At 33.5% G+C, this 21771-nt stretch overlaps 2 non-coding genes across 2 annotated transcripts; both read right to left on the bottom strand.

Annotated features, from left to right (window-relative positions):
• Positions 1-1708: 1708 nt before the first annotated feature.
• TRNAV-AAC (transfer RNA valine (anticodon AAC)) lies at positions 1709-1782 on the bottom strand. Its single transcript has one exon. It is a non-coding gene; the product is annotated as a tRNA-Val (tRNA).
• An 11222-nt stretch (positions 1783-13004) lies between these two features.
• TRNAV-AAC (transfer RNA valine (anticodon AAC)) lies at positions 13005-13078 on the bottom strand. Its single transcript has one exon. It is a non-coding gene; the product is annotated as a tRNA-Val (tRNA).
• Between the last annotated feature and the right edge of the window lie 8693 nt (positions 13079-21771).

Raw genomic sequence — 21771 nt, 5'->3', positions numbered from 1 at the left:
ATATTGTCTTATACGAATTACACAAAAAAGTTCAAAAATTCATCGAATTTATAAATATTAATCTTCTTTTTTTTGTTACAAGGAAGGCAGAGCCCAAAGCAAATATTAATCTTTAATTCTATTATTAAATTACAAAAAACATGAAATCCTTCTTTTAGAACGAATTGATATGTAATTGGTGCAAAATAAGTAACAAAAATGTCTGTATTTTATAATAGTATCTGAAATTGACCCAAAATATTAATGTTAGGAATAAAATTACATCATTTTAAACGTTAGGGATAAAATTACTTCTGACCTAAAACGTTTGGGGGCATTTTTTGTACCTTAACCCCCCAAAAAAATGAAGTTCAACAACTAACATTGTGAATCATGGGTCAATTACATGAATATCATAATTAACTACAAAATTACAACTAAGTCATATCACCAAATTTAATTCTTAATATGTCATTATTCTCTACATATTATGATTTTACACCATAATTTAAACATTTTAGACTCCAATTCATAAATCATAAATCCTAAAATATATATTCTAGACTTTTAATTTATAAATTATAATCCTTAAAATATATTAAAAGTATTGATTTTACTAGTTTGATATAATCTAAAATTATGACTTGACATAATTGTAAATAGTTTCTAAGAGATGAATTTCTGTGCAATTTTCCCGGGGAATCAATCAATTGCTTGAAACCGGGCCCATGTCTACTAAAAAAAGGGTCAAATACATGAATATCATAATTAAGTATAAAATTACAACTAAGTCATATCACCAAATTTAATTCTTAATATGTCATTATTTTCTATTTATTATGATTTTACACTATAATTTAAAAATTCTAGACTTCAATTCATAAATTATAAACCGTAGAAAATATATTCTAGACTTCTAACTTATAAATTCTAATCCTTAAAATATATTAAAGTACTGATTTTACTAATTTTACATAATCTAAAATTATAATTTGACATAGTTGTAAATAGTTTTTAAAATATGAATTTCAGTGTAATTTTCCCCTAAAAAAAAGTAAACAAAAAGCCCAAAATTAGCAGCCCAAATTTAGTACACATAAGGGAGCCCAATTAGCCATAAATCGCACACAACGCCCAAAAAACTTTATATATATATATATATTTTACAGCCAGGAGCAAATTTACTCCATAACATCTAAAATGATGCAACTTTACCTAACGTTGGCAGCAAGAACAATTTATCCTAATGTTGCCAAGTTGGATCCATTTTAGTAATAATTCATCAAACTGTTTTTTCAGTCATGAATCATGTCATTTACTCTTCACACGTGAGTCATTTTTATCACTCATCAGATCATAAACATATGATTAGATGTGAAAAAAATACTATCTATTTTAAGAGTTGGACAAAAAAAGTTAAAAATATTTCCCCCAATTAATAAATATTAACCTCCAATTCTATTATTAAATGACAGAAAATATGATCTTTTTTAACAAACTCATCCAATTGAGGCAGAATAAAAAAAAACAAAATATATGTGTTTTACAATAATGTCTGAAAAAAACAAAATATATGTGTTTTACAATAATGTCTGAAATTGACCAAATTTGACAATATTATGAGTAAAATTGTTCTTGATTGCCAATGTTAAAGGTAAAATTGCTCATGACGGTAAACTTTAAAGGTATTTTTACACCTTTTCTTTTTAAAAGGATTGAAAAAAAGTTATGGCTTTGCCCAAGCTCGAACTGGGGACCTTTAGTGTGTTAGACTAACGTGATAACCAACTACACCACGAAACCTTACTATGGAAATCACTTTATTTAAATAAATTTAAATAAAATTCAACAACGGAGGTCAACTTTAACCCTACCGTTTTAAGGGAATGCAAACTTGACCTTAACATGTGAAATTGTGCAAATTTAATTCTAATATTTCCAAGAAAGATTGATTTTAGCCATACGTTATTAAAAATTAGAAAAAATTAGTTTGACTGGTGTTTAAATGTCACTTCAGACATTCCAAATATCAATTGTGTCTAAGATATTTAGTTAATTACTAACAAAATTACAAAAATTTGGTTAAAATGCTAAAAACTAAATATGTTATATATAAGTTAATCACAATTTTTTTTGTCAAACTAGCTAAAATAATTTATGCGTCATTAATATAGCTACAAAAAATGTACGAAATTGCTTTAGTTTATCAACAAACTTGTTTAGAATGTCCGATGTGATAATTAATAACAGTCAACCCAGTCTTTCAAATTTTCAATAAAGCACGACTAACATTGATCTTGATTAGAAACGTTAATGCTAAATTTCCACCATTTCATACGTTGGGGCTAAATCTGCAATTCGCTTGAACGGTATAGTTAAATTTAGTTCTTATCTCATTCAGCAACGGTGAACCAAGTTCATGTTTCAATTTTATCTCCCTTTTTTACTTTATACACAACACACTTGTAATTAACTTTATTATCAGAGTTCATACGGGCCGCTGTCCCACAACACAAAATCGAGGATATAAATAGTCACCTTACTTGAATTACTCTATTATAAAGTACACACCCAAAATTATAGGGAAATGTATGAAGCAAATTAGAACATCAGATGATTATGCAGTTAACTTGGAATGATAATTAGTACGGAACCCCGTGTAAAAGGAAATGACATCTAAAAGATTTACCATGTGAAGGGTATGAGATTAACCTAGTGTATCTAGTACCCGTCATATATTTGGTCACATAAATTTTAGGGATAATTCTAAAAATAACCCCTATGATTTTGAGAGTTTACACATGAATGCCTTCGAGTTTTTTTTGTTGCAAAAAGAATACATACATTTTAGGGATATAATTCCAAAAATAGACTTGTATTTTTTGTTGTTGTCTAAAACTGTGTTATTTGGCTATAGGAGTTCATTTGAGCAACTCTAATGGTTGGAGGGTATGGACACATCACCATTTTAACGACTCTCTTTTCAAAACACTCTCTACCACAAATCTTCTCTAGTGGTTAGTCACGATAACAATATTTAATGAATCACACACATCATATAATATTTTTTTTCTTTTTCTTTTAATCAATTAACTTATTTTGTAATAATAATAAAATTGATAATAAATTAAAATTAATAGAATAAAAAATATTTGCAAGTAAACATTATAATTTTATTATCTTTATTAATAAAGTGACATATAGAAACACGAGAAAATATAATAATAAATATTAAATATTTATGTCGTTTGGTGTCGTTTTTTCCATATATTATTATTTCAATTGCTAGTTTTGCGAATTCATTTCCATGGGTTAGCATATCAACCCCTAACTCAATCTAAAATCTGCATGTCAGTTTCGTGTCATCCAAAAATGATACATTACTTACTAAGTTAAATCTATATATTAAAATTGCATCTTGATTTCATATCGTATGTACTTTTGCCACATTTAGTAAAAATAAATTATTTTCGATGTGGTTATCACATGATCATTCCGATAATTTTATTTGTCAGAAAAAAATTCAATAAAAAACACTGTGATTCAACTACAATAAAACCAGGCCCATATTTAGTGAGTAAAATTGAAAAAGTTTTGGCTTTGCCCAAGCTCAAAATGGGGATCTTTAATGTGTTAGACTAACGTGATAACCAACTACACCATAAAACCTTACTATGAAAGTCACTTTATTGAAATAAAATTAAATAACATTCAGCTACGGAGAACCATGTTCACAATTCAATTCTATCTCCATTCTTTACTTTATACCAATGTTTTAAAAACCGGACCTAACATTGAATCAGATTGATAAAGAATTCAGAGATCAATAAATTTATAAATTAATAAATATACTTAACCAAAGTATTATGAGAGTTTATATAAAAGACCTTCCACAATACAGAATCGACAAACCCGAATAGTCACGACACTCGAACTACTCTATCATCAAGCACACACCCAAAATTACAGGGAAATGTATGAATATTAAAGTCATTTACTTGAACACATCATGAAGTTTTGGGAAACAAAATGTATGAAAATTAGAAAAGAAGTTAATATTTTATTGGTTTAAAGCACTATTTGGCCCATGATCTATCCAAAAATTATGTCATTTGATCCATGATCTATTATTTGATCATATTTGGCCCATGATCTATTCCAAATTGGTGAACTTTCACCCAATTTCGATTCAAACTTAACCGAATCATTATCTCATTGATAAGTAACGATATTTTCACACATGAACTTAATAGATTTTAGTTTAGGATTTGTTTTTTGTTTTCTTTTTTTGTTTTTTTAATCTAATTAATTATTTCCACATAGTATGAAACAAAAAACTTTTAAAAATATCATATTTCAAGTTTAAGTGTCAAAATATCGTTACTTATCAATGAGATAAAGATTCCGTTAAGTATTCATACAAATTGGGTGAAATTTCACCAAATGGGATAGGTGAATGGCCAAATGTGACCAAATAATAGATCAGGGCCAAATGACACAATTTTGAATAGGTCACGAACCAAATAATGTTTTAAGCCTATTTTATTTGCGTCTTTGGAAAACAAATAAAGAACCTCCAAGCATCAGCTATTCACTCAAATCAATCAACACGTAAACTAAAACAAATCAAAGATAAATACTTCAAGTATGATCCTCTGAGCTAGTAGTGAATACAGGATTGCTCGGTTGGGATTTTACATGTGCGTTTGGGATTTTTTTTGCTAACTTGCTTAATTTTTTTTTTGTATATATACGTGTTATAATTTGAATGGTCAACAACCAATTTTAAGTATTAATATACAATTTCTCAAAATTAAACTAGATTTCATTTAATAGTCCTAACATGTACAAAATTAGATTTAGAGAGGGCTGAACATGTAAAAAAATTAAAACAATTGATTTCAGATGTCCTACCAGGCAAATTTTTTTTAATAATTTGGATTTAAGAAGGCCTAAAAGGCAAAAAAAAACTTAGAAATTTGTATTTATGGAGGTCTAACAGGCCAAAAAAATTTTAGAAATTTTGATTTAGAAATGTCTAACAATCCAAAAAAAATTAGAAATTTGGATTTATAGAGGCTTAAAAGGCAAAAAAAAAAGAAATTTGAATCTAGAGAGGCCTAACAGGGCTAAAAATATTAGAAATTTAGATCTAGGGAGTAATAGGTCCAAAATATTAAAATTTTGAATTTTGAAAAATAAAATTTAAATAAATAAATGATTTCTAAAATAAATTGGGGTTTGGAGGAATTGAACCTAGGGATGAGCACGGTCCGGTTCGGTCCAAAAACCAAACCAAACCAAATTGGACCGAATCAAATTACCTCTATTTTTTTAAACCAAACCAAACCAAAATATAATTTGATTTGGTCTAGACCGAACCGAATTATTTCGGTCCTGTCCGGTTTGGTTCATGTTTGGACCAAACAAAGCACTAGCGACCTACAACTATTTGTGCCTTGAATAATCAAACAATTATATAAAGACAATAATCATATAATTAGTTTTTCTTTTGTATATATATAATTAGTTCAGAGAAAAAACATATTTAATTGTTTTTTCTTTTCTATATATAATTAGTTAATTAATTTAAAACCTTAAAACTAAAAGTACTACATATTGTATTTTGGTTTGGTTTTGTTCGATTTTGGACCGGACCAAACCAAACTAGCTTAAAAATTAGGACCAAACCAAACCAAATTATAATTCGATCCGATTTGGTCCGGTTTTTTCAGACCGGTGTTTTTCGTCTTTGGGTTTTCGGTTCGGTTCTGCTCACTCCTAATTGAATCTAGGACCTTTTAAAAAAAACAAGTGTTTTTAACAATCTCATCTACCTTTAAAAAATGAAATATTACTACATAGAGTCTATATAGACTAATATTAGGGGGGGCGAAACTTTTCGTTACCATGGTGGTTCCAATGGCCGGAGGGGCCCGCCCCCCGGGCCCACCCCTGTCTCTGCCCCTGCGAAAGGTCATGGGTTCAAACCGCATCAAGCTCATTTTTTGTTTTATTATATGAAGTTATTTTTATTAGATCTCTTTTTTTTAAGAATTTATTATCTCTTTTCTATAAAACAAATCAATTTTCTATTAAAAAAAATCAATTTCGTACTTTTTGAGATTCAATTATCTTAATTCTAAATTAAATTTTATGAAAATTATAGCTAAAAATAAAAAAAAAGTATGAAAATGTTACAATTTTTAGCTAACATACAAAAACCATAAAGTTTAAGTGTGCTAGAAGGTTAAAAAAATTTGTCCATCCCTAACAGGCTGGACTTCGAAAAATTAATATTCGGACTAAAATTAGCCCCCCCCCCCCCCCCCCCGGACGTCGATTCCTGGATCCGCCACTGTCTATGAGAATCATTTACATAAAGTTCTGATACTGAATCAATCCAAGGACGCCAACAACAAGACTCAACATTGTTTTGACTTAAGTTATTGTTCACGTAGATTATATCTAAGTATCAGCATCATTCTTTCATATGTTTAACTCTGATCAAACATGCTTCTGACTCTGAACTTAATTCTTACTATTGAACTTTAAAATGTCTAACGATTATTTTCTGTCAAAGTAAAATTATTTTTCAGTAGCTCAACCCTTACTGGACCGTGTGTACTTTCCACTATTATTTTTAGTGATTTTGCATCTAGAAATGCCGGTAGATAATATTTTGCATGAGCAACTTGGTACTTAAAGCGAAATAAAATGTTTTTTATATGAAATTTGATGTTTTAATTAGATTTTTTTGTAGGATATGAAAATAGTGACAGAAAACAACAAAAAAAAAAAAACTACATCAAGTAGCAACTGCGCTAGACATGGAAGAACCCAGAAAATCAGCTTCAAGAAGACCGGTAAGAACACCACCAGGGGAGGAAATAACATGGAAGCCTAGTTGGATAGATTGGGCTTTCGATGCTAAATAATCAGCACACCTATTACCTTCCCAATAGATATGAGGAACGTGATAAATTCAAACTTACTTCTAAGAAAATGAATATTTCCTATCAAGGATCTGACATGATGATGAACTAAACAACTCGAATTAATCATAGTGACTCCTTCTACACAATCAGACTCCACCGTAATCCTTTTCAAATTTCTCTTGATAGATAAACGGGGACTAGAGAGGATGCCCCAGAGTTCAGCTTCAAATGTACTGCCATGGCCTAGGGCCTTACAAAACTAACCGAAAAACCGAAAAACCATTTTCCGAAACCGAAATCGAACCGAAAAATAGGTTAACAGTAACCGATGAACTAGGTTACGGTTTTTTATTTAAAAACCGATGGTTAACCGAAACCGAAAAATAAACCGATTATGCATTGATACACATAAAACTAGTATAAATTATATATAGAAAGTTAATTATCAATATATAAATATACTATATTTAATTTAATAGTTAAAAAGATTAAAATAACTTATAATTTAATGTTTTTGCGGTTTTATTAATTAAATTTGATGTTCAATATTTTTTTTAATATTTAAATAGTTATATATTTATTTTAGGGAAAAGAACAAATAAAATGTCCGTGGTTTGTACAATTTACATATAGAAGCCCGTAATGTAAAAGTTTGCAAATAGAGATATGTGGTATGTTTTATTTACAAAAAAAAAAATATTTCAATTTCACAATTAAGTTCTAATTACAACCGAAAACATTTTTATCTTTAAAAAATCATTCTTACATATCAACAAAACATAACTCCCTAAAGAATAACACTCTAAATCGACACAATAAATCATATGGTGGACATTTTACGTTTTTTACTAATTTGACAGTTTATGAAGTAAATTGATATTTAAGTTCATTTTATACAGTTGCAATTTGATTTTCGGGTTTGTGTTTTGTCAATATATAAATGTAATTTATTTATTTTTTTAAATAATCTTGATTGTAATCAGAACTTAAGAATATAATTTCAAATACTTTGTTTTGTAAAAAAAGGCATACCACATGTCTTTATTTGTAAACTTTTAAACCACAGACCTCTATTTACAAATAGGGTAAACCACGAGCATTTTATTTTTACTTTGTCCTTTATTTTAAAGTGAATAATTATAGATATAAAGTGATATTTGCTACGAAAAGTAGCTAATGGTTAACCGACCGACATATAGGTTAATCGACCAAAATAATAGGTTAACCGAAATATAGTTAACCGAATTAAATGGACTGGTTAACCGACCACGTGCACCTCTACCATAGCCTATATTGTGATCATAACCACTTTTTACTATTTCAGAAGAGGCGCTTATTAAGTATAATAAAAAAAGTGTAATTTTAGCTAATTTTTCTTTTATCTAATTAATTTTTCTATTTGCTTTTTTAATTGTACTTATTTATTATAACCATGATTTACTATTTCGGCTTTAGGCCTTAAAATTCTCACGTTGGTAGAATATAACTATGACTATTTAATTTTGAGGTTACTTATTATTCCCAAATTATAAACTAGACATTTTAATTCTTAAAATCACATATATTATCTAAAAAATCCAAATAATCGGAACACAAATTCATCATTTCTATAACATAATGTTTGATTACATTATTAAAAATCTCAATCAAATTAAACAATCAATCGCTGCAAAATCATCCTCTAAGCAACATATATATCAATAGACTTATCATGCAACATCATCATCGACTTGTATATGAAGTCATTATCGACATCAATGAGATACTTCCTATCAGGTGGGAAGAAGAAATTGACCTTAGAGATGCACCAAGGAGGAATATCAAACATTGTAGCCACTTTTTTCTTTAAGTCATTAAGCTTTAGATCACCACGTTTGTCGATTAAGATAGGATGAGTTTTCCCTCCCTCATAGATCATTGTGCCATCACTGGCAGTCTTGAATTTTCCTCCTATATGGCATATTGCTAAAAGATCCATTACCTGCACATGTGGCATCTTGCTAAATAGTAAGTTTCAATTAGCAAGAATTATAGTTACAATGCAAATGTTTTTCTAAACCAGAAACACATTTTATATTTTCAATATTTAGAGAAACGAGAGGAGAACGTGTAGTAAACAAACATGAAATGCAAAAACGCTATTGAAGAGTAGTTTTCGTGCAATATAATCTCACATTATTGCATTTAGAAGATAATAATCTCTCATATTTCAAAATTTCAACATAAAAAAAATGAGCTTAAAGAAATCAACTTTTCTTACTAAACAATAAATTCGTCAACCAAAAATATAAGGAAAAAGCAAAAATAATGCCTGAAAATAAAAAACGGCCAATAATTTCACAAAATCTCATCACAATCCAGAAACTATTCTACATGAGTTTCATTAATGGCACAAACAAAATTCCTAAAAAAACTCTTAAATTCAAGCAAAAAGGCTAGATGAATCGAAGTAAGAGAACACAGAAGGAAATGAGGTACCTTTGTTCTTAATTAGTGAAAAATAACACAGTGTAAGGAATTCCCAGATACCAATTGGAGTTTCAGATCGAAATAGCAATAAGAAGAGATTAATCTATCTATGTATATATAACTAAGATTTTTCACTATTTTCCACTATTTCCTCCGTAATAAAAGTCTCATTAATTGAATTCAACATTATTAATTATATAAAACATTTTGGTGGTTACACTAGTTTAAGTTGTCATTAACGTGAATTAATTCAATAAGATTAAGTGATTGTTTTCTTTCCAAGAGGCTAGCAACTCATCTTAGTATGCATCAGCAATCGATATACTAAAACTAATATTAAATATTGTAACTATTTTAGTAAATCTTAAAATTAAAGTATTGAATTTGATTTTAAGTTCTTATTATTAATATTGTAACTTAAAGTTTTAATTTAAGTATTTTAATTTACCATAATAAGTGAGTTTTAACCTAATTAGATATTTTAAACGGTTTTTTTAGAAGAAATATTTTAAATGGTTAGTTATCAAACACATTTAAATATTAATCAATGTTGAAAATATTTATTTCTAACTGTTCTGTTAGTTTCATTAATAGGATTTTTAGTAACAAAGCACATGTTCTTGCACGAGCCGTTGCTAATGTTGCCCATCGAGGAGAATGGCTTATCAGGGCCGGCTCCAGGGGGAGTTCCCTAGGCGCCGGCCTAGGGCCTCACAAAATTGTGAGGCCTCAAATTTATGTTTTAATGAATAGTTTCGTTTTTTTTTTGTGATTAAAAGTAACTGCATGAGCATTTACTTATAGTCAGTTACCTCACCTCATACATCCACTCATTTTCACGAATCATAGTTTATCTTGTCTCTTTCATTTAATTCTTTTCTTTTTTTTTAATTTAAACCTTCAGCAACATGCCAACATTTATTAATTTACTCCAAAGACTAGTAATAGATTAAAAGGCATAATTTTTTTTAGTAAATTTTATACTGCACTACACTAGAAAATAGGCTATCTATTAAATTGTACTAATTAAATTGTGAGTACAATTATTTAAGAGTAAGCCTATCGTATTAAGGCTAATTAAATTTTAATTAATTACTGCACTAATTACAAAAAAAAAAGGAAAATTTATACAGAAATTCAGATTTTACAAATTATTTACAACTATGCCAAGTACTAATTTAAACAATGTTAAACTAAAAAAACCATTGTTTTTCATATATTTTAAGAACTATATTTTATGAATTAAGGATCTAAAATATATTTTTTAGTGTTTATGATTTATGAATTGAGGTCTAAAATTTACAAATTAAGATATAAAATCATACTTTATTTGTGATATACATATTGAGAATTAAGTTTCGTACTATGATATAATTGTAATTTTATAATCAAATATGATTTTCATGCAAATAGCCCAAAAAATTATTACTCCTTTGATTATATGCTCCCCCAATTTAAAATAACTGTCACATTTTATCAAATTTTTTTATTTCATATTATTTGTAATGTTTAGTTTTCAATGCAATTTTTTACTATTGTATCCGTTTTTTGTCATTTTAGTTTTCTATGTATGAATAGTGGTTCAATTTATTCAGTGACACAAAAAAATCAGAAAATCATTACCAATAATTTAATCAAACCAGTTGAAGTGTTAGGATACATAAGGAATTTGCATCTTACTTTTCGTAATACTTAGGTTGCTTACATGATTATATTGATTATATCAGTTACCGTAGTTACTTCCAAAAGAAGTTTTTCTAATCTGAAGTTAATAAAAATTATCTCTGATCAACTATCTCATAAGAGAGGTTGAACTATTTGGCCATATCGTCTATTAAGAAAAAAATTTAGCTATTATAGTGATTTAATTAGAGACTTTGCACATATAAAAGCAAGAATAATAATAATTTCTTAGCTTAGGTTATTATTATTTGATTTTGATTGTTATATGAACGCTAATATATTGTTTGAAATTATGTTGTTATCTCTAAACTAATATTGACAAATTTGAAAAAAAAAATTGCCTAAGGCCTCTAAAATGCTGGAGACGGCCCTGTGGCTTATCACCCCCCTCCATTTCTACGTTCTATGACTGAGATTATTACTTAATATAAATCCTACTTTCTTTTACAAAAAAAAATTGCTCTTTTAAGTTATCAAACAATGCCTTAATTTGTCATATATAATAGTCAATGTCAATTTTTCATGTGCAAAATGAGCAAGTTGATATAGTGAAGAGTTTCTCATTCTACAAACAAAATTATTTGTAGAATAATGTCTTATGAATATTATTGATTTTCAATTGTTACGCTTTGCTGTTGGAAAAAGCTATTGTTGATGTCAAGCCTCGCTCGGTGAACCTGAGGGGATGATACCATTGACGACAACGATATGATTGGAGCCGAAAGCAACCAATCTGGGAATCAAACTACTCGGTGGGACCGGAGCTCGGAGTTGGAAGAGTCGCCACCCACGAATGGGAAATGAACACTAGATTCCTTGCGAAGACCGATTGGGTTTGGAAAATTGGATACGAGTCGAGAAGGCTAGCTCCTTTCCGGAGAAAGGCTACTAGGCACCTCAAAATCGCGTGGTTTGAACCACCAGCCTCCTACTTAACACTACTAAGCGCTAACGGTCTAATCACATATTTCTTCAAGTTCCAAATTCGTTTGAAAACCTTTTCTTTCTCGTTTTGAAAACCATCTTAAGCATTTCATTTAAAGTCATTTAAGTTAGAAGAATCACTCATTTTTAGTTAAATGAATCGGTATATGTACGAAAAGAGGCAATGAGAAAATGTAAATCGGAAAGATAAATTACAATATTTGAGAATATATGTATCTATGCTAAGCTATATACACCGATGTCTAAAACTAATTTCTCTCCCAAAAACCCCATTTATTTACATGTTCGCACCTAAATCGCCATTGGAACGATTAAGGCGTATTAAAAATGTGAAGTTAGAAATCATTTAAATTTAATCGTGAAAAAGCGTGATTAAGCATGCAAGTTAAATTATTTGTAACAAAATCATTTGTAGAGAGAATGACATAGGGTAAATATATAATATTAAATAAATACATGAATAATATATAAGTATAGGGTAAATTACACCCATGGTCACCGATCTTTACCCATTTAATATTATAACCGCTAAACTTCAATTTTTAACAGTATGGCCACTGAACTTTACACTTTTTAACACCGGTGGCCACTCAACGCCTCAAAACGACCACTGACGGTTTGAAAATAAAAATTTCGAAGATTTAATAATATTTTAAGGAACTTTAATTCTTGAAAAATTTCGTTTTAATGCCATTTAGGTGTTGTTTGGTTAGGAGAGAGAAAGTGAATTTTTAGAGAGAGAAAGCTCCAAAAAATGTGATTTTGGAAAATAAAAAAATGTGGTTTCATGGTAAATGTCGTTCTCAACAACTTTAATTCTTAAATATTTTCATTTGAGGTCGTTAACGGTCATTTTGAGTACTTAGTTAAGTATCATATTGTTAAGAATTGAAGTTCAATGATTTGGTAAAGTTCACTGGTCATGGATGTAATTTACCCTATAAGTATATGAATAGGGAAATAGAAGTAAGTAGGCATAATGTAAAATATTAGCTTCACCCAGGTTCGAACTGGGGACCTTTAGTGTGTTAGACTAACGTGATAACCAACTATACCACGAAACCTCAATATATAATTTACTTTATTAAAATATCTTATGTAGAAATACCCAAATGTTTACAACTAAGAGCAATATTATCCCTAACGTCTAAAATTGTGCAATTTATCTCTAATATCGACAAACAATATCAATTTTACCCCTAACGTCATCAAATTGGATCAATTTCATACATAGTTATAAAACACAAATGTTTTTTTTGTTCTGCACCAATTGCATATCAGTTGGTTTTAAAAAAAATCATATTTTTTGTAATTTAATGATAGAATTGGATATATTTTTAAATTCAACGAAATATTTTTATCCAACCCATACAAAATATAATATATATTTTTTATTTTTTTCACGTTTTATCATATGTTTGTAAGGATTTAAATGAGATTTCTGGTATCCCTCTTACCAAGGCATTTGGAAACTATTTGGGGATTCCCCTCCATAGTGATAGAGTCTCGAAAGCTTCTATTAAAGAGATCTTTGATAAAACTAATAAGAATTGTGCTAATTGGAAAGCTAAAACCCTTTCTCTGGCGGGCCGGCTTACCTTGATCCAATCGGTGAATTGTGCTGCTCCCAATCACTTAATGCAAGCTTGTAAATTACCGTAACCTGTTCTTAATGGCCTTGATAAAATTAATCGTCGGTTCCTGTGGAGAAACTGGGAAGAGGGAAATAAAGTCCATCTGGTTCCTTCGAAGGAAGTCTGCCAGCCTAAGGATATGGGAGGTTTAGGAACCAGACAAGCCAGAGACAATAATAAAATCCTGTTAATGAAGCTCCTTTGGAGAATGTGGCAATCCCCGTCGGCTCTTTGGTTCGGTTATTGTGTGGAAAATATAGAAAGGACAAAGTTTTTGGGGCCTTAAGGAGAGAGCTCTTAATTGTTCCTTCTTATGGAAATGAGTTAATGCAGTGTTCTCTGAATTCTGCTCTGGGATTGGTTGATCGGTGGGCAATGGTAAATCTATTAGTTTTTGGAATGACACCTGGCTGGGGATGAAGCCTTTACTAGAGGAGTGTACTTCGACGCTACCTCTGGAGATTCATAATTGGAGTATTGCTGATGTGGTGGACTTGGAGGGAGATTGGATTTGGTCGAAATTTGAGACCTACCTTAATCTGGAAACGCTCCTGAAGATTAGGGGAGTCAAAGTGAGCAGTAAGGAGGAAGATGAGGATATTCACTGTTCGTCCCTTACAAATAGCGGGACCTATTCTTGTAAGTCTGCGTTTGAGGCGTTCTACATTAATTTAGACTCTCCTCCTTCTATCAATTGGAAGAATATCTGGGCCTTAAAAGTTCCCTATCGCATTAGGAGTTTCCTGTGGCCTGGGGCTAAGAATAGGTTACTTACTAACGTAGATAAGAAAATGCGTCATTTAGTGGAGGCTGATACTTGTAGTAGGTGTAGAGTCCAGTCTGAAACTACCTGTCATGCTCTTAGGGATTGTGTTAAGAGCAAGAATGTGTGGAAGGAAATTCTGCCAGATCATATGCTTCATAATTTCTTGGCCTATCCTAGCCATGAGTGGTTTATTGATGGTGTTAAGGGTGTATTATTGCCTGAGCTTGAGCATGGGGCTATTCTCTTTGCCGTTGTTTGTCACCAGCTTTGGTAGTGGATGAATGCTGATATCTTTGGGAAGGGGCGGTTATCTCTCCTAATTTACTTGCTTTTTTCTCCAAAAAAATTAATACTTTTATTAAGAGTTTTAAAGATGAGGGGTTATCTAATATTAACCAGAGAAATGAGGTCCATTTAGTAGGTTGGAAGAGATCTGGTGAAGGGACTGTGAAGTTGAACACTGATGGGTCCTGTCTGTCGGATGGGAGGATTGCGGCTGGTGGGGTCTTGAGAGACACTGGTGGTGCTTGGGTGTCTGGCTTTGCTCAGAACCTAGGTGTTGGTTCCTCCTTTTCCGCTGAGCTCTGGGGAATCTTCTCTGGGCTTAGACTCGCCAAAAGTCTGGGTGTTAAGAGTCTGCTCTTGGAATCTGACAACCTTGAAGCAGTCAAGCTTATCTCTGATAATAAAGCTCCTTGTTTGAGCAGCCAAAATTTAGTAAAAGGGATCAAAAGATTATGTCCTTCCTTCGACACCATCAACTTCGGCCATGTCTTCAGGGAACAGAATGTTGAAACACCTTTCCACATGATTTTGATTTGACAAAATTATTTATGTAAATGATAAAAATATTCTAACACATTAAATTTAAATGTTTGATTTATTCACACTAATGTGTTTGTTCAATGTTGAGTTTATTGATGTATAAGACATTAAGATAAAAAGCCTAAAGGCCCATAAGTGGAAGTCAAGCCCAAGTCAACAGATCAAGACCACACGGCCCAAGAAGACAAAACGCAGTCGTTCTAAGCAAAGCACAAGCTCAGCGTGAAGAAGGATCGAGAAGCCTTCTATCAATTGCTTCAAGATGAAGCTGTTGAGTTGAACGACAAGAAGTACAAGTCAGCGGCAGAACAGAATCAACTTGGAGACAAAGTATTTCTACTTTGGGTAAAGCTCAGAAGGCGCAGGAAGTTGTCTGGAAGATTTTACTATAAATGTCGAAACATTCTGTTCATCTAACGAAAAGCTGCTGAGCACTGCCGTAGACAGAAGATGCAAGAATCTCATTGGCCAACGACACTGAGCACGTCTTGAGTGACAAAGACAGGAAGCCGTTAGCCTCCAACGGTTATTTCGAAATTCAAAATTACCGGTGCTTGAAGTGTCACTATAAATAGGCCTCTCATTTGCTTCATTCGATGCAAATCTTCAATTAGTCGAAACGCTGACCAAGTTCATACTTGAAGTTCTGTGAGAAAAGCAAAGCAAATCTTACACCAATTCCAATCATTGTGTAAAAGTCTAGAGTGATTTTATTCATCTAAAGTGTCTTAGCAATTGTTGTTTAGGACAAACACTTTATCATTTCTAGAAGAATAGAAAGGAGAAGCTGAGTACTCGGTTATAGTACTCAGCGGTAGTTATAGGAGTGAGTAGAGGTATAGAGGGAGGTACTTTTGTATACTCAGCTTCTATTGTAAAAGGTTTCGTGCTCTACCTTTAAAGAGCTCAGTAGAGAATTCAAAAAGCTCGGAACGCGTTCCGGGGACTGGACGTAGGCGGAGAGGCCGAACCAGGATATGTCTGCTGAGTAACATATTTCTAACCCTTAAACTCCTTTATATATTGCTTGCTATAAAACTGACTAAGTAACGAACTCACGCTGAGTTGAGTGCACTAAGAAGCTAAGTTCAGGAATAGACTCAAAGTGCTATTTCCTGACTCAAGGAAAGAAACAGACTTAGTCACCAGTTAACTAAGCTTGTGTCTTAAAACTACTTAGCGCCGCTGTGTAAACCTTTTCTTAAGAAAAGAAGTCAGCCTTAACGGACAAAATTTTAAATAGTTCATATCCCCCCCCCTTGGAACTAACCTTGTCACGTTATACGGGACCAACAAGTGGTATCAGAGCTTAAAAGCTCACTGAGCAAGATATAACTATCTTGAGCTGATCCCCATGATGGTTGAGAACAGCACTCGTTTCCTCCCAGGAAATCAGACAACTCAGATTCTTCCTGAGGGACTGTCCATTACTCGGCCTCCTCTGTTCTTCGGGTCTAACTACACCTTTTGGAAGAACAGAATGAAAAATTTCATTCAGGCAACAAATATGAGTGCATGGCTTTTTATAGTCCAAGGCCCATTTGTTCCTGTTGAAACTATTGACGGCTAAACGGTTGTTAAAGCTGAGACTAAGTGGACAGAGGATGATCTCAAGAAGCTACAAAATAATGCTTCGGCTATAAACATGCTTCACTGTGCCTTAGATGCTTCAGAGTACAACAAGATTTCAGGTTGTGAGTCAGCGCAGGAGATCTGGAAGAAACTGGAGGTCACCTACGAAGGGACCAACAAAGTTAAGGAGTCCAAGGTGAACCAGCACATGAGGTTGTACGAGCTGTTTGAAATGAATGATGATGAAGGAATCTCTGACATGAACTCAAGGTTCACAAACATAATCAACGAGCTCAAAAGACTTGGCAAGATCTTTACTGAGGAAGAGCAAGTTAAGAAGATACTGAGGAGTCTTCCTAAAAGCTGGCAAGCCAAGAAAACTGTTGTTGAGGAAGCTCAAGACTTGACCATCTACAAGTATGATGAACTCATTGGATCGCTACTGACCCATGAGATCTCAATGAAGAACTTTGAGGTGAAGGAGAAGTCTGAGGACAAGAAGCAAAAGTCTCTTGTCATGAAAGCTGACTCCACTGATGGGAGCTCAACAAACGATGAAGAAATGGCAATGTTCACTAAAAAAATGAAAAGGATGTTCAGAAAGAATGATAAATATTCCAAGAAGCCTTACAAGAAGTTTGACAAGTACAAAGCTGATTCCAGCGACAGCAAGTACAAGAAGGACAGCTCAAAGCCCATCACATGCTTTGAATGTCATCAAACTGGCCATATCAAATCAAGTTGTCCCACCTTGAGGAAGGAAAAGAAGAACAGCAAGAAGGCAATGGTGGCAACCTGGAGTGATAGTGATGAGTCATCATCATCAGGAGCTGATGCCACTGAGTCAGCAAAGATCTGCTTCATGGAAGATGAGCTTGCTGAGCCTTGTGTTTCTGAGCATGCTGACCCATCCATTGCATCTGACGATGAGGCACACTCAACTGAGGTAATATCACTACCCCTGCTCAGAAATGAAATGATAAATGCCCTGAGTGACCTCTACACACTTATCAAAAAGTGTAACAAGAAGGTTAGAGCACTCAGCAGGCGATGTGACGAGATTGAAGAGGTCAAACTCAGTGACCTTCGATATCTTCTCCAATACAACTCAACTTTGCATAGCAACGTAGAAACTATGCATAAGTTTGTCTCTGAGGTCCAATCAGATTCTAAGAAACTGAGAAAGGATGTCACATCTATTCAGAATCAATTCAAGGTTCCGAATAAAAGAAATATTCCTCTGAGCACTCAGTACCGAAGTACTAGTCAGAAGAGATGGAATCCTCAGCGGAATGTCCAGTGTGACTTCTGTGGGAAGAAGGGACACACCACAAAGGTGTGCTGGCATGCTCAGCACTGGGGTGCTGACCAGTCAGTGAGATATCCCAAACGGAAGGTCAGCTGTGACTTCTGTGGGAAAAATGGACACACTGCCCAAGTGTGTCGTCATAAGATTAAATATGATGCTTTACCTGCTGAGCCTAACAAACAAGGACCTAAAAAGACTTGGGTACCTAAAGATAACTAGCTATATTGCAGGTAAGCCTGAGATGTGCTGAGAAGTCAAAGATGTGGTACATTCACAGCGCATGCTCGAGGCATATGACTAGTGATAAAACTCAGTTCATCACACTTGTGCGTAAACGAGGTGGAAATGTAAGTTTCGGAGACAACAAAAAGGGTAAGATAGTAGGGGCAGGAACCGTTGGTGGTAATCCTGCTATTGAGTCAGTCTCCCTAGTCAGTGGACTTAAATATAATTTACTCAGCATAGCTCAGCTATGTGATAATGGGAGAAAAGTTATATTTGATGACATTGGATGTAAAATACTCGAGGGAAAAACAAATGAATTGATTTTAACTGCCCCTCGTATTGATAATGTCTTTATGCTGAATTTGGAAAAGAAATTTTCAAAAAACGTATGCTTAGTGTCAAAGGAAGAAAATTCCTGGCTATGGCACAGGAGACTTGGTTATGTAAGCATGGACCTCCTGGCCAAATTAGCAAGAAAGCAATTAGTTGAGGGACTGCCAGAACTTAAGTTCGAAAAGGATCAATTATGCAATGCTTGTCAGGCTGGAAAACAAACTAAAACATCTTTTCATAGTAAAAACATTGTCTCAACCAAGCGTCCACTCGAGTTGCTACACTTGGATCTCTTCGGACCAGTCCAACCGCTGAGCTTGGGTGGTAGGAGATTTTCTTTGGTCATTGTAGATGACTTTTCTCGGTACACTTGGATCATCTTGCTGAGTAGCAAGGATGAGACCTTTGAGACGTTTTCAACATTAGTAAGAAAACTTGAAAATGATAAAGACCTAAAGCTAGCTCACATCCGAAGTGATAATGGTGGAGAATTCAAAAACCAACAGTTTGTTGAATTCTGTGAAGCCATCGGCATTGACCATAATTTTTCTGCTCCTAGAACGCCTCAACAGAATGGGGTTGTTGAAAGGAAAAATAGAACCTTGGTTGAAATAGCCAGGACAATGCTGAGTGAGCATAGGCTTCCAAAGTACTTTTGGGGAGAAGCTGTCAACACAGCTTGCTACATACTTAATAGGGCTGTAGTCAGACCCATATTAAAGAAGACTCCCTACGAACTTTGGAAAGGACGAAAACCCAACATTGGATACTTTCGTGCCTTTGGCTGTAAATGTTTTATTCTAAATACTAAAGACAGCTTTGCTAAGTTTGATTCAAAAGCTGATGAAGCTATCTTTTTAGGCTACTCAACAAACAGCAAAGCATATAGAGTTTTCAATAAACGAACTCAGGTCTTAGAAGAGTCAGTACACGTTGAGTTCGATGAAACTAACCATGCAGGAAAAGACAAGCAGCTGACTGAGGATGATCCATACTCAGCACCCGCTGACCAAGAAACAGCCGCTGAGTCACTACCTCAAGGGCTGACCAAAGGTAAAAGCGAAACTCAAATTGTTTTCACTGACCAATCTATACCTGCAGAGATTATTGAAACACAACCAGCTCAAGAAATCACTCTACCAAAAGAGATCAGAATACCAAGAGGTCACTCAGAGAGTGCCATTCTTGATGCTGCTGAAAACACCCTGATGACAAGAAATCAACTCAGGAGATACCTCAGCAACGTAGCATTCGTCTCAGTTCAGGAACCAAAGAACTTCGCTGAAGCTGAGCACGATGAGTTCTGGATGAATGCAATGCAAGAAGAACTTGATCAATTCAGAAGAAATGAAGTATGGGACTTAGTGCCAAATCCAAGAAGTCAGAAGACCATAGGAACAAGATGGGTCTTCCACAACAAGCTGGATGAACAAGGGAACGTGGTCAGGAACAAAGCAAGACTCGTAGCTCAGGGCTATAGTCAGCAAGAAGGTATTGACTATGGTGAGACCTTTGCCCCAGTGGCAAGGCTAGAGGCTATAAGAATTTTATGTGCATATGCAAGTTATATGAACTTTAAATTATTTCAAATGGATGTTAAGAGTGCATTCCTTAATGGAGTTATAAACGAGGAAGTTTATGTTAATCAGCCTCTAGGGTTTGAGGATCCCAAGTTCCCAAACCACGTTTATAAACTCAAAAAGGCTCTGTATGGTCTCAAGCAAGCACCACGTGCTTGGTATGAGAGGCTGACCAGTTTCCTGCTGACTAGAAATTATGTTAGAGGTAAAGCTGATACAACCTTATTCATTAAGAGGAAGGGTACAGATACCCTACTGGCTCAGATATATGTGGATGACATTATTTTTGGTGCCACTAACAAGTCAATGTGCAAGGAATTTAGCAAGCAGATGCAGACTGAGTTTGAAATGTCAATGATGGGAGAACTCAACTTCTTCCTTGGACTTCAAATCAAACAAGGGAAAAATGACATCTTCATCAGTCAAACTAAATATGCTAAGGAGATATTGAAGAAGTATGAACTTGATAATTGTAAGCCAATATCTACCCCTATGGGCACTGACACTGTCCTCTACGCTGACGAGAATGGTAAGTCAGTAGACATCAAATTGTACCGAGGTATGATTGGCTCTCTACTCTACTTAACTGCTAGTAGGCCGGACATTCAGTTCTCAGTATGTTATTGTGCTAGATATCAATCTAACCCTAAGGAATCTCACTACATAGCTGTAAAAAGAATCCTTAAATATTTGCAAGGCTCAGTGAATACAGGTTTATGGTATCCCAATACTTATGATTTCACACTTATAGGCACTAGTACAGAAATGACTTTTAGCTACGCCTTATTAGCCACGGTTTTATTATTAACCGTAGCTAAAGGTCATTGGAGTCGGTTGTTTGAAACAACCGACCCTAATGATATCTTATTGGCCATGGTCAACATACAAAACCGAACTTAATGACCTTCATTTTTACTTCTGCCTTTAATTAAGAGTTATTAGCGTTGGGTTTGTACTTGACCGTGGCTAATAAATCATCATTAGAGTCGGTTTTCAAACAACCGACTCCAATGAGTTATTATTAGGGTCGGCCGTTTACATAGCCGACCCTAATATCCTTTTTCCTTTTTTTTTCAAATTCACAGATCTAAGAAATTCGCCTGTTTAGAATTCTCAAACCTAAGAAGACCTCTTTTCCTGATTCCTGTACCTCTAAGAAAGGTCTTCATCTCAAAATCTTTGTACTAAGGTCTCACCATTCCAAGAGTTTTACTCTTCTAAAACTCAGTGAGCGGCACAAAGTTGTGTCAATAGTCCAAGCGGTTATTTTAGACGAAAGCATAATCCCGGGATTCAAGAAGACGATACTAAATTTTCACAGGTTTGAAACATAATTTTTTATGGTTTCTTGTTGAAAGTAAGATACATAATCTAATTATAGTAATGTGGTTTTCCTTATATCTCGTAGGTGTGCAGCTTGTGTAGCAGCCCTAAGAAATCTCGAAGGTGTGCAGCCGCACGTGTGGCTATTGTTAAACTTGAAGAGAAGGCCTTAGACCTCAGACCCAGATTG

The sequence above is a fragment of the Euphorbia lathyris genome, chromosome 8 (genome assembly GCF_963576675.1).
Source record: "Euphorbia lathyris chromosome 8, ddEupLath1.1, whole genome shotgun sequence".
In the NCBI taxonomy this organism is placed as follows: Eukaryota; Viridiplantae; Streptophyta; class Magnoliopsida; order Malpighiales; family Euphorbiaceae; genus Euphorbia; species Euphorbia lathyris.
This window is presented reverse-complemented; position numbering and strand designations above follow the sequence as displayed.